General features: G+C 48.7%; 1 pseudogene; it reads left to right on the forward strand.

Moving 5' to 3' along the window:
- Nucleotides 1-5,251: 5,251 nt before the first annotated feature.
- On the forward strand, nucleotides 5,252-9,748 carry LOC119086986 (annotated as a pseudogene).
- Nucleotides 9,749-11,027: the final 1,279 nt, after the last annotated feature.

Genomic DNA, 11,027 nt, shown 5'->3' on the forward strand with positions numbered 1-11,027 from the left:
CCCTGGTGTGTGTCAGTCAGAGAACTCGCACTTAGTTCTCCCTCCACAGTGGGGTCCTGGGGCTCTAACTCAGGTCTTCAGGTTTGACAGGCAGGGCCTTTCCCCACCGAGCTGTCTCATCAACCAATGTTCGAGATTCCCTGAGTGTCCCATGTGACAGTCTGAGGCCCAGAGACAAGCCATGGATCAGTGGCTCTTTGTGACTTCCTGCCCTGATAGGAGACAAGTCCTCTCTCCCAGGTCTCATTTGGTCCTGTCCCCTCTCATGTGGGAACAGAACCCAGTCTATCTACTCCCCTCCTTCAAATGATGACCTGACTTGAAACTGAATGGACACTTCCCTTCCATGGAGGTCCCAAGGTGCCAGCCTCATCACAGTGGTTCTGGGGCTTCTGAGAGGAACCAGAGACACGAGAAGTGTAGATTATATATCGGGCTTCTTGATTCCTGAGAAATCCATTCAACCTGTCCAAGTTCCTCTACATTCCCCTTTCTCAGGAACCATTTACTGCAGGAAGAAACTCCGAGAATCCCCCAAAAGTGCCCCTTCACAGGCAGAGGGTGAAGCTGGAAGGAAGACAGTCTCTCAGCTCCTCTGGTCCCAATGTTCTCCATGTCTGCACTCATTCTCCCCTAGTGGAGTCTCCATTGTTTACAGAACCCGAATTAGTGCATCTCTTTAAGGGCCGGGTGGGGGCGGGGGCTGAAGGTGATGAACTGCTCTGTTGTTCCCAGTATTTTTCTATTCTGAGAGAGGGTCTTGTGTAGCCCACGTTGACCACAAACTCACTGAGTAGTAGGGATTCAATTGAATGACTGATCTTCCTGACTCTGCCTCTCCAGCACTGGGATTACAGGCTCCCATCCCCACACCCAGCTTCCTGTTCTGGTTCTCAGTTTTGTTTCCCCCTCATAAAAGCTTCCCTCCAACATCCTCTGTGGGTTCATAGTGAGGAGTGTGGAACTAAATCCCACTGGTGTCTCTAGTTCCCCTCAGCAGAGGCAACTCTCCACAGGGTCCTTCAAGCATCTGTCTTTCTAGAACTTTCCATCTCTCTATTCCTCAGAGAAGACTGTCCAGTTGCCTGTCTGGGTGACAGTGTGGGAATGACTGGGCCAGGCAGACAGAGTCCCACCACTCTGTGTCTGTCCCCAGAAGGATGGAAGACAAGGAGGCAAAAGGTGTCACTGAGGCAGGAAGGGACCTGGAGACAAGTGTCTTGTCACTGACACTTAAACTCTCCTCTGCAGGAAGACTGGCCTCAAGTTTGAAAGTGCCAAACAGCCCCAATGCACCATGGAAGGCCTGGGGAGGGAAGTCCTGACCAGGACTTGGTGGGGCCATGGGGCTTGTAGGCTGTCACACAGCGGTCCTCTCTGTCCCTAGGGACCCTTGTGCAGCAGAGCTGCAGAGGTTTCAGTGGGGAGGACATGGAGTGGAGGTCACTGGGACAGTCTGTGTTTCCATCCTTTGTTCCTGTCACAGGCTCTAGCCCCGAGAACAGAGCACATACCCTGGGGTCCCCCACATCCTCACCAGTGCACACTCAGCCCAGCGTGACCACAGAGGACACAACTCCTGGTCCCAGCCTACAACCCCGGTGAGGACCCTGAGGGCTCTGGACTGTGGGTGGGGGTGATGCTGAGAGGGTGGACGTAGAAGGGTTTGGATCTCCCTCCTTGGGCATCTCCTGCATCTTCCAGTCCCACACTGACCTGGGGGAGTGTCTTGTGAACAACAGTTGCTCATCTACAGATTGGGGCACAGCAATGACACCCAGACCCAGACCTGCTGAGATGGAGTTAGTTTCCTGTCAAGAGTTACAACACAAACACACCCAGGGTCTGGGAGACCGCTCTGCTGGTAAAGGATCTGAGTTCGAACCTCAGCACCCACATGTTGGGTATGGTGGCATACACTTGAATTACCTGAGCTGTGGAGATGGAGACAGGAGGATCCCTGAGACTCACTGGGCAGCCAGCCTAGCCTACTTGACAAGTTCCAAGCCAATGTGAGATCCTGTCAATTAACAAGATAGATGGATCAGGTGTGGTGACTCATACCTTTAATCCAGCACTTGGGAGGCAAAGGCAGGCCACTCTATGAGGTGAAAATCAGCCTGGACTTCGTAACAAATTTCATTCTAGCCAGAGCTGCTTAGTGAGAACGGGTCCCAACACCAACATAACAGGGTGATGATTCTTAAGGATTGACACTCAAGGTTATCCTCTGGTCTCCACGTTCATGCACACACATGTGCACCTACACACACACACACACACACACACACACACACACACACACACACACATACACACACCAGCAAATTAATTAATTTTATTTAATCATAATTAATTAATGAAAATAAACACAGCCTGTACTGTCTGTAGTGGCACAAGCATTTAACCTCAGTACTTGGAAGGTAGAGAAATGTGATCTCTGTGAGTTCAAGGCCATCCTGGTCAACATAGTGAGTTCCAGACAGCCTGGGCTACATAACAGAGAAAACCCTGTCCGCCTCACCCCCCCCCCCAAAAAAAAAAACATGAGTAAATAGCAAAATAACAAAATAACAAATAAGAGCCACCAGGAGGAAATAGGGGAACTCAATTTAAAGAGAGTTGGGGTCTGGGTGGAGGAGCACCACCTCCTTAATAGAGGCCTTAGGAGTGGAGGTCCATGGAGAGACTGACCAGATTCACAGTTCCAGCTACTTTTTGGGCTCAGTCACACAGCTCAGTCAGGCAGGGTTCTTTGTCCTTGTCCCTGAAAAGAACACCTTGGACACACACCTGGGTACAGAGACAGGCACACAGTACAGGGCATCATCCCCACCTTCAGGAATGAGCTTATTGTGACCTTTGTCCCACAGGTCCCTACAAAGCAGCATCTTCTTCCAGCTCCTGGTCTTTCTGAGGTGCCCCTGCTCCTGAGCATGCTCAGTGCAGTCCTCTGGGTGAACAGGCCTCAGAGGTGCTCTGCGAAGAAGCAGCATTGCCCCGATTATGAGAATCAGTGAGGTCTGTTGACATCAAAGCTCTGTCAGTCCTGGACACAGCACTTCTGGTGGCAAGAGGACAACAAATAAAACTGTGTTCCTGAGAATACTCTGAGATTTTTTTTTTAGAAGACTCTTTGTGCTGTGTCAAACACATAGAAGAATGTGCCCAATAAATACATATACATACATTTAATAGAATATCTTACTTTGCTCGGATTTCTATTTAAGCTGTATAATTTGATGAACAGAAATATTACCAGAATATTCTTCTTTACGACATAGGAAAATAAAGGTATTCTCAGTCTCAAAAACAACCTTTTACATATCTTGCAAAAGACCGTAGAACTAGTCCAAAACAGACTAAGCTGCCCCTTCAGAATGTACACAGACTAATTCCCAGATGTTGTTCATTGCTGAATCAAGGCCAGGCTGTTTCCATCAAGACTCAGTCCTTGCAGTAGTTCCCTCTCTGCTGCTGGCATACGGTACCCTGACAGCTCAAGGTTCAGCGATGTTTCATGTCTGGGACCCTCACCCACTGAGAGCTACGTGCAGGGTCAATGTGCCATTACCAGCCTAGAAAACTAAGTGCTTATCTTGTGTGTTGAGAATGGGTAGCACCCTGAAAATGTGACTTATAATTGTCCAGAGTTTGCCGAGAGGGAGCAGCAGCATCGGTGTGAAGAGAGAAAGCTGTGTAGAGCTATGTGAGAGCTGCTGCAGAATGTGTGTGTGTGTGTGTGTGTGTGTGGTGGTGTGTGTGTGTTGAGAGATGGAGAAGAAGCATGATAGAAGTGTGAGGAAGTGAATGGTTCAAAGAGTAAAGAGCGAGGAAATCATTTAGGGTGTGTGTGTGTGGTGTGTGAGAGAGAGAGAGAGAGAGAGAGAGAGACAGAGAGAGACAGAGACAGAGACAGAGACACACACAGAGAGAGAGAGAGAAGAGAGAGAGAGAGAGAGATGTAGCTAGAGTTTTCCTGCCTGCCCACAGTCAGAGCAAATCTTTGTCACCCGCCAGTTCCACAGCCACTCAGACCCAACCAAGTAAACACAGAGACTTATATTGCATACAAACTGTATGGCCATGGCAGGCTTCTTGCTAACTGTTCTTATAGCTTAAATTAATCCATTTCCATAAATCTATACCTTGCCACGTGGCTGGTGGCTTACCGGTGTCTTCACATACTGCTGGTCATGGCGGCAGCAGCAGTGTCTCTCTGCCTCAACCTTCCGCTTCCAGAATTCTCCTCTCTCCTTGTCCCACCTACTTCCTGCCTGGCCACTGGCCAACCAGTGTTTATTTATTGACCAATCAGAGCAATTTGACATACAGACCGGTCCACAGCAGAGAGAGAGCTGTGTGGAGGAGCTGTGCCTAGGAGCTGTGTAAGGTGCTGTGTGGAGAGAGGGCTGTTAGATGATGCTAGCTGTGGCTTTGTGTGAAACAAGGAAGATGAAGCTGCTAGAAAAGAGAAGGAGAAGAGAAATGTATGTCAAAGAAATTGTGTAGCCATGTGAAAAGATGTATGTCTGTAAAGATATGCAGCTCATGCAGCAGTGTGAAATATGTAGCTGTGCAGAGACAGAAGGAGTCAGAGGCCATTAATGGTTATAAGATTAAGTAAAGAGAAAGTTAACATCAGAAAGCAGTGTGTTTCCTTATTTCACCAGTAAGAGATGATAAAACTATTCTAAATACACTCAGATAGAAACAGTCTAACCCATGCCGCCTTAGTGGATCTCTTGCATTACCCTGGAGGTGGCCTTGAGCAGCTCTCCAGAAGGCCCCAATACCTTCATCTGCTCGGTCCCAGCACCGCACAAGTCCCCATGGGAATAAATGAGAAGAGGAATACAAGACGTGACAATGTGTTACCATCCATGTTCACCACCTGGGGGGTTAAACAAGACCCAAGATGCAAAGAGGAGACTGGCCAAGCATTCATCAGAATTGTCCCATGAACCTCCCACTCACAATGAACTCAGAGGGTTCACTGTGAGCAACAAGGCACATATGATGTGGGATTCACAAGAGTGAAGGAGGTGTTCCTCTCCTAACAGAGATGAAGCAAAGATGGACAGATCTCAAGTCAGCTCAGGAAGTGGCTGTTACAGAGGATGGACAGCATGAACAAAAAAAGGAAATGCTCTCCAGGCTGGCCATAGGTGGGAAGGTTGTGAAGCCCTTAGCTGAGGGCTGGGGGACAGGTGACATCCTCAATCCATGGCTGTGGATGTGCCCTAACTGGATTGACAGGAACCTGTGCCCCTGAGTCCTGGACCATCTTCAGAGCACTTCCTGTACCAGTTCATCTGGAGCCTCTCAGGGGAGCAGGAAGCAGAGGACAGAAAGGAGAACTCGGCATGTGAACACTGGACTTTCTAGAAGGACACTGCCCCTCCTCCTCTGGGCTTGGTGTGGGCAGGAGACATCAGAGCTGAAGAAATGACCCCAGGAGTGATGGGAGTGTGGCTGCCTTCAGCCTGCTCCTCTTGCAGGTCCCAGGTGAGCACAGGGATGGGGGTGGGGTGGGGTTACAGCTCTGAAAGGGAACTCCTGGAGTAAGTGAAAGGGCAGGACAGGGGGATGGGAGGTGGGAGAAAGCAGCCAGCAGAGGAAGATGGGCCCAGAGTGAAGACAAGGAGTGGGGGTGGGCAGGAGTGGCCAGTGTCACCTCACAGGTGCTGTCAGGAATCAGTGCACAGTACAGTCATGACTACCACACCTGAGACAGTCAGGACCTGCTGAGAGGGTTAGCTGAGACAGACATTGTCATAAAAGCACACAATCTTATTGTGTACACACATGTATTTGCATGTATATGTGTGTGCATACCAAACATACACAATCACTGATTCTCACAGAGACATACACTTCCATATGTACATAGGTAAAATTTCTCTCTCTCTCTCTCTCTCTCTCTCTCTCTCTCTCTCCTCTCTCTCTCTCTCACACACACACACCACACACACACACACACACACACACACACACACGTGTTGTTTCCTCCTGGGCCCGTCCTTTCTCCAGGACAAGCCCCCTCTCCGCCCCCTCTTCAGGACAACACAGGTGTTCACCTCAGTCCTGACTCCTGGCTCTGACACAGCCTGTCTTCTTTCTCAATGCTTCTCCAGAGCAGACAGCTCCCTAAGACTGACCAAGGGAGGTCTGACCCCCATCCAGCTGTGAGGTGCAGAATTGGGGCTTGTGTTTTCCAGGCTGTGTCCCTCTGCTTGGCCCCAGCAAGGTGACGGCACTGTGGGGCGTCCCTGAGTGTGCAGTGTCAGTACGAGGAGAAATACAAGCTAATGACAAATACTGGTGCAGAGTGTCATTGCTACCACAATGTAAAGTGATTGTCAGGACCGAGCCTCAAAAGAAGCTTGAATGGCCAAGTGTCCATCAGGGACCATCCAGCCACCCTCACCTTCACAGTGACCTTGGAGAACCTCACCCTGGAGGATGCAGGCACCTACAAGTGTGCAGTGGAAATACCATTTATAAATGGCTCCTTATGGGAAATCGATCCACCTTGGGGATCGATGACTTCTTCAAAGTTGTGGTGTCCGTGGTCCTAGGTAAGCTCCCTTCATGTCAGGGCATCCTGAGTCCAGTCAGTCAGTCCCTCATGAAGGAAGGAAGCCAGATACAATAGCATGGAGAGCTTGGTGAATCAGTGACTCAGGACACAGGGAGTATGAGTCCACATGTGCCATTGTGAGAGTATGTGTGGTAAGTGTGATAGTGTATGTACACCAATACATGTGTGTACGGTACACACAGGCACAATAGGGAAACTTAGTTCTTAGAATCTCTCTTTTTATTACATTTATTTATTTATTTATTTAGGTAGGTAGTTAGGTAGGTAGTGATTAGTTAGTTAGTTACTTAGTTGAACTAGCCCATGGTGTGTTTCATTCGAGAACTGGCACTTAGTTCTCCCTCCACAGTGTGGTCCTGGGGCTCAAACTCAGGTCTTCAGGTTGACAAGCAGAGACTTTATTCACTGAGCTATCTCATCAGCTGACCTGTGTGTCCCATGTGACAGTCTCATGCCAGCGACAAGCCCTGAACCACTGGCTCTTTGTGACTTCCTGTCCTGATAGCAGACAAGTCCTCTATCCCAGGTCTCACTTGGTCCTGTCCATCTCATGTGGGAACAGAACCCAGAGTATCTGCTCCCCTCTCTCAAGCCTATTTGGCCTGGGACTGAGTGGACACTTCCCTTCCATGGAGGTCCCAAGGTGCCAGCCTCATCAAAGTGGTTCTGGGGCTTCTGAGAGGAACCAGAGACACAAGAAGGGTAGATTATAGTATGGAATTCGTGATCCCTGAGGATCCATTTAACACCTCCAAGTTTCCTGCATCCTCCTTTCCCAGGAACCATTTACTGCAGAAGAAACTCAGAGAATCCCCCAAAAGTGCCCCTTCCAGGCAGAGAGTGAAGCTGGAGAAGACAGTCTCTCAGCTCCTCTGGTCCCAATGTTCTCCATGTCTGCACTCATTCTCCCCTAAAGGATCCTCCCTTGTTTACAGAACCTGAATTAGTGCATCTCTTTAAGGCCGGGGGTGGGACTGAAGGAGATGAACTGCTCTGTTTCCCAGTATTTATCTTTTCTGAGAGAGGGTCTTGTGTAGCCCAGGCTGCCACAAACTGTAGTGTGTAGTTGGGATTCATCTTGAATGACTTAACTTCCTGACTCTGCTCTCCAGCACTGGATTACAAGCTCCATCCCAACACCCAGCTTCCTGTTTTTGTTCTCAGTCTTGTTCCCCCTCATAAAGATTCCTTCCAACATCCTCTGTGGGTTCATAGTGAGGAGTGTGGAACCAAATCCTGCTGTGTCTCTAGTTCCCCTCAGCAGAGCCACTCACCACAGGGTCCTTCAGTATCTGTCTTTCTAGAACTTCCCACCTGGCCATTCCTCAGAGAAGACTGTCTAGTGGCCTGTCTGGGTGACAGTGTGGAATACTGGGCCAGCAGACAGAGTTCCACCACTCGTGTCTGTCCCAGAAGGAGGAAGACAAGAGGCAAAATGTGTCACTGAGCCAGAAGGGACCTGGCACCAAGTGTCTTGTCACTGACACTTAAACTCTCCTCTACAGGAAGACTGGCCTCAAGTTTGAAAGTGCCAACCAGCCCCAGTGCACCATGGAAGGCTGGGGAGGGAAGTCGTGACCAGGACTGTGGGGCCATGGGCTTGTAGGCTGTCACACAGTGGTCCTCCGTGTCCAAGGGACCCATTGCAGCAGACTGCAGAGTTTCAGTGGGGAGGACATGGAGTGAGGTCACTGGGACAATCTGTGTTTCCATCCTTAGCTCCTGTCACAGGCTCTAGCCCCAAGAACAGAGCAAATACCCTGGGTCCCCACATCTCACCAGTGCACACTCAGCCCAGCGTGACCACAGAGGACACAACTCCTGGTCCCAGCCTACAACCCGTGAGGACCCTGAGGCTCTGGATTGTGGTGGGGGTAATGCTGAGAGGGTGGAGTAGAAGGGTTTGATCTCCCTCTTGGGCATCTCCTGCATCTTCCAGTCCCACACTGACTGGGGGAGTGTCTTGTGAACAACAGTTGCTCATCTACAGATGGGACACAGCAAATGACACCCAGACACAGACCTGCTGAGATGGAATTAGTTTCCTGCTTACTTCATAAACATACACAGAGCCTGAAGAGATGGCTTTACTGGTACAAGATCATAATTTTGAGCCTCAGCACCCGCATGTCGGCGCGTTGGCATATACTTGAAATACCTGAGCTGTGGAGGTAGAGACAGGGTGATCCTGAGACTCACTGGCAGCCAGCCTAGCCTACTTGACAAGCTCTAGGCCAATGTGAGATCTTGTCAATTAACAAATAGATGGATCAGGTGTGGTGACTCATACCTTTAATCCAGCACTTGGAGGCAAAGGCAGGTCAGTCTATGAGCTGAATATCAGCCTGGACTTCATAACAAATTTCATTCTAGCCAAGCCACAGAGAGACCTGTCCCAACATCAACATAACAGGGTGATGATTCTTGAGGAATGACACCCAAGGGATTCCTCTGGTCTCTACGTCATGCACATACATGTGCACCTACATACACACACAGTCACACACACATACACACATACACAGACACAAAACACCAGCAAATTAATTAATTTTATTTAATTCATAATTAATTATTGAAAATAAATACAGCCACTGGTCTGTAGTGGCACAAGCATTTAACCTCAGTACTTGAAGGTAGAGAAATGTGGATCTCTGTGAGTTCCAGGTCATCCTGGTCAACATAGTGAGTTCCAGGACAGCCTGGGCTACATAATAGAGAAACCCTGTGCCCCTCACCCCCAAAAATCATAAGTAAATAGCAAAATAACAATAAGAGCCACCAGGAGGAAATAGGGGAGCTCAATTTAGAAGAGAGTTGGGTCTGGGTGGAGAGCAGCACCTGCCTGGATAGAGGCTGAGGATGGAGGTCCCGGAGAGACTGAGCCAGACCACAGTTCCAGCTACTTCTTGGCTCAGTCACACAGCTCAATCAGGCAGGGTTCGTTGTTCTTGTCCCTGAAAAGAGCACTTGACACACACCTGGTAAAGAGACCAACACAGTGCAGGGCATCATCACACCTTCAGGGAAGGGAGCTTATTGTGACCTTTGTCCCCACAGGTCCTGGTGAGCAGCATCTACTTCAAGCTCCTGTCTTTCTGGAGTGCCCTTGCTCCTGGCATGCTCAGTGCTGTCCTCTGGTGAACAGGCCTCAGAGGTGCTCTGGGAAGAAGCAGCATTGTCCCGATTATGAGAATCAGTGAGTCTGCTGACATCAAAGCTCTGTTCATGTCCTGGACACAGCTCTTCTGGTAGCAGAGGACAACAATAAAACTGTGTTCCTGAAATACTCTAAGATTTTTTTTTTAGAAGACTCTTTGTGATGTGTCAAACACATAAAGAATGTGCCCAATAAATACATATACTACATATTTAATAGAACATCATTACTTAGCTGTGGATTTCTGTTTAAGCAGTTTAATTCTGATGAACATAATATACCAGAATATTCTTCTTTACTGACATAGGAAAGTAACAGTATTCTCAGTCTCAAATACAACCTTTACATATATGCGAAGACCTTAGACTAGTCCAAAGCAGACTAAGCTGCCCTACAGATGTACACAGACTAATTCCAGATGTTGTTCATTGCTGAATCAAGGCCAGGCTGTTTCCATCAAGACCAGTCCTTGCAGTAGTTCCCTCTCTGCTGCTGGGGCATACGGTACCCTGACAGCTCAAGGTTCAGCCGTTTGTTTCATGTGTTGGCCCCTCACCAACTAGAGCTACATGCGGGGTCAATGTGCCATTACCAGCCTAGGAGAAACTAAGTGGCTTATCTTGTGTGTTGAGAATGGGTAGCACACTGAAAATGTGACTAATAATTGTCCAGTTTGGCCGAGAGGGAGCAGCAGCGTCGGTGTGAAGAGAGACGGCTGTGTAGAGCTATGTGAGAGCTGCTGCAGAATGTGTGTGTGTGTGTGTGTGTGTGTGTGTGTGTGTGTGTGTGTGTGTAGAGAGAGAGAGAAGAGAGAGAGAGAGAGAAACAGAGACAGAGAGACAGAGAGAGACAGAGAGACAGAGAGAGACAGAGAGAGAGAGAGAGACAGAGAGAGACAGAGAGAGAGAGAGAGAGAGAGAGAGAGAGAGAGAGAGAGCTGTGTCTAGGAGCTGTGTACGGTGCTGTGTGGAGAGAGGGCTGTGTAAATGATGCTTAGCTGTGGCTGTGTGCAGACAGGAAGATGAAGCTGCCTAGAAAAGAGATGGAGAAGAGAAATGTATGTCAAAGAAATTGTGTAGCCATGTGAAAAGATGTGTGTCTGTAAAGATTTGCAGCTGTATGCAGCAGTGTGAGATGTGTAGCTGTGTGGAGACAGGAAGAGTCAGAGCCCATTAATTGTTATTAAGATTAAGTAAAAGAGAAAGTTAACATCAGAAAGCATGTGTGTTTCTTTATTTCACCAGTAAGAGATGATTAAAACTT

This window comes from Peromyscus leucopus, chromosome 8b (genome assembly GCF_004664715.2).
Source record: "Peromyscus leucopus breed LL Stock chromosome 8b, UCI_PerLeu_2.1, whole genome shotgun sequence".
NCBI classification, from domain to species: Eukaryota; Metazoa; Chordata; class Mammalia; order Rodentia; family Cricetidae; genus Peromyscus; species Peromyscus leucopus.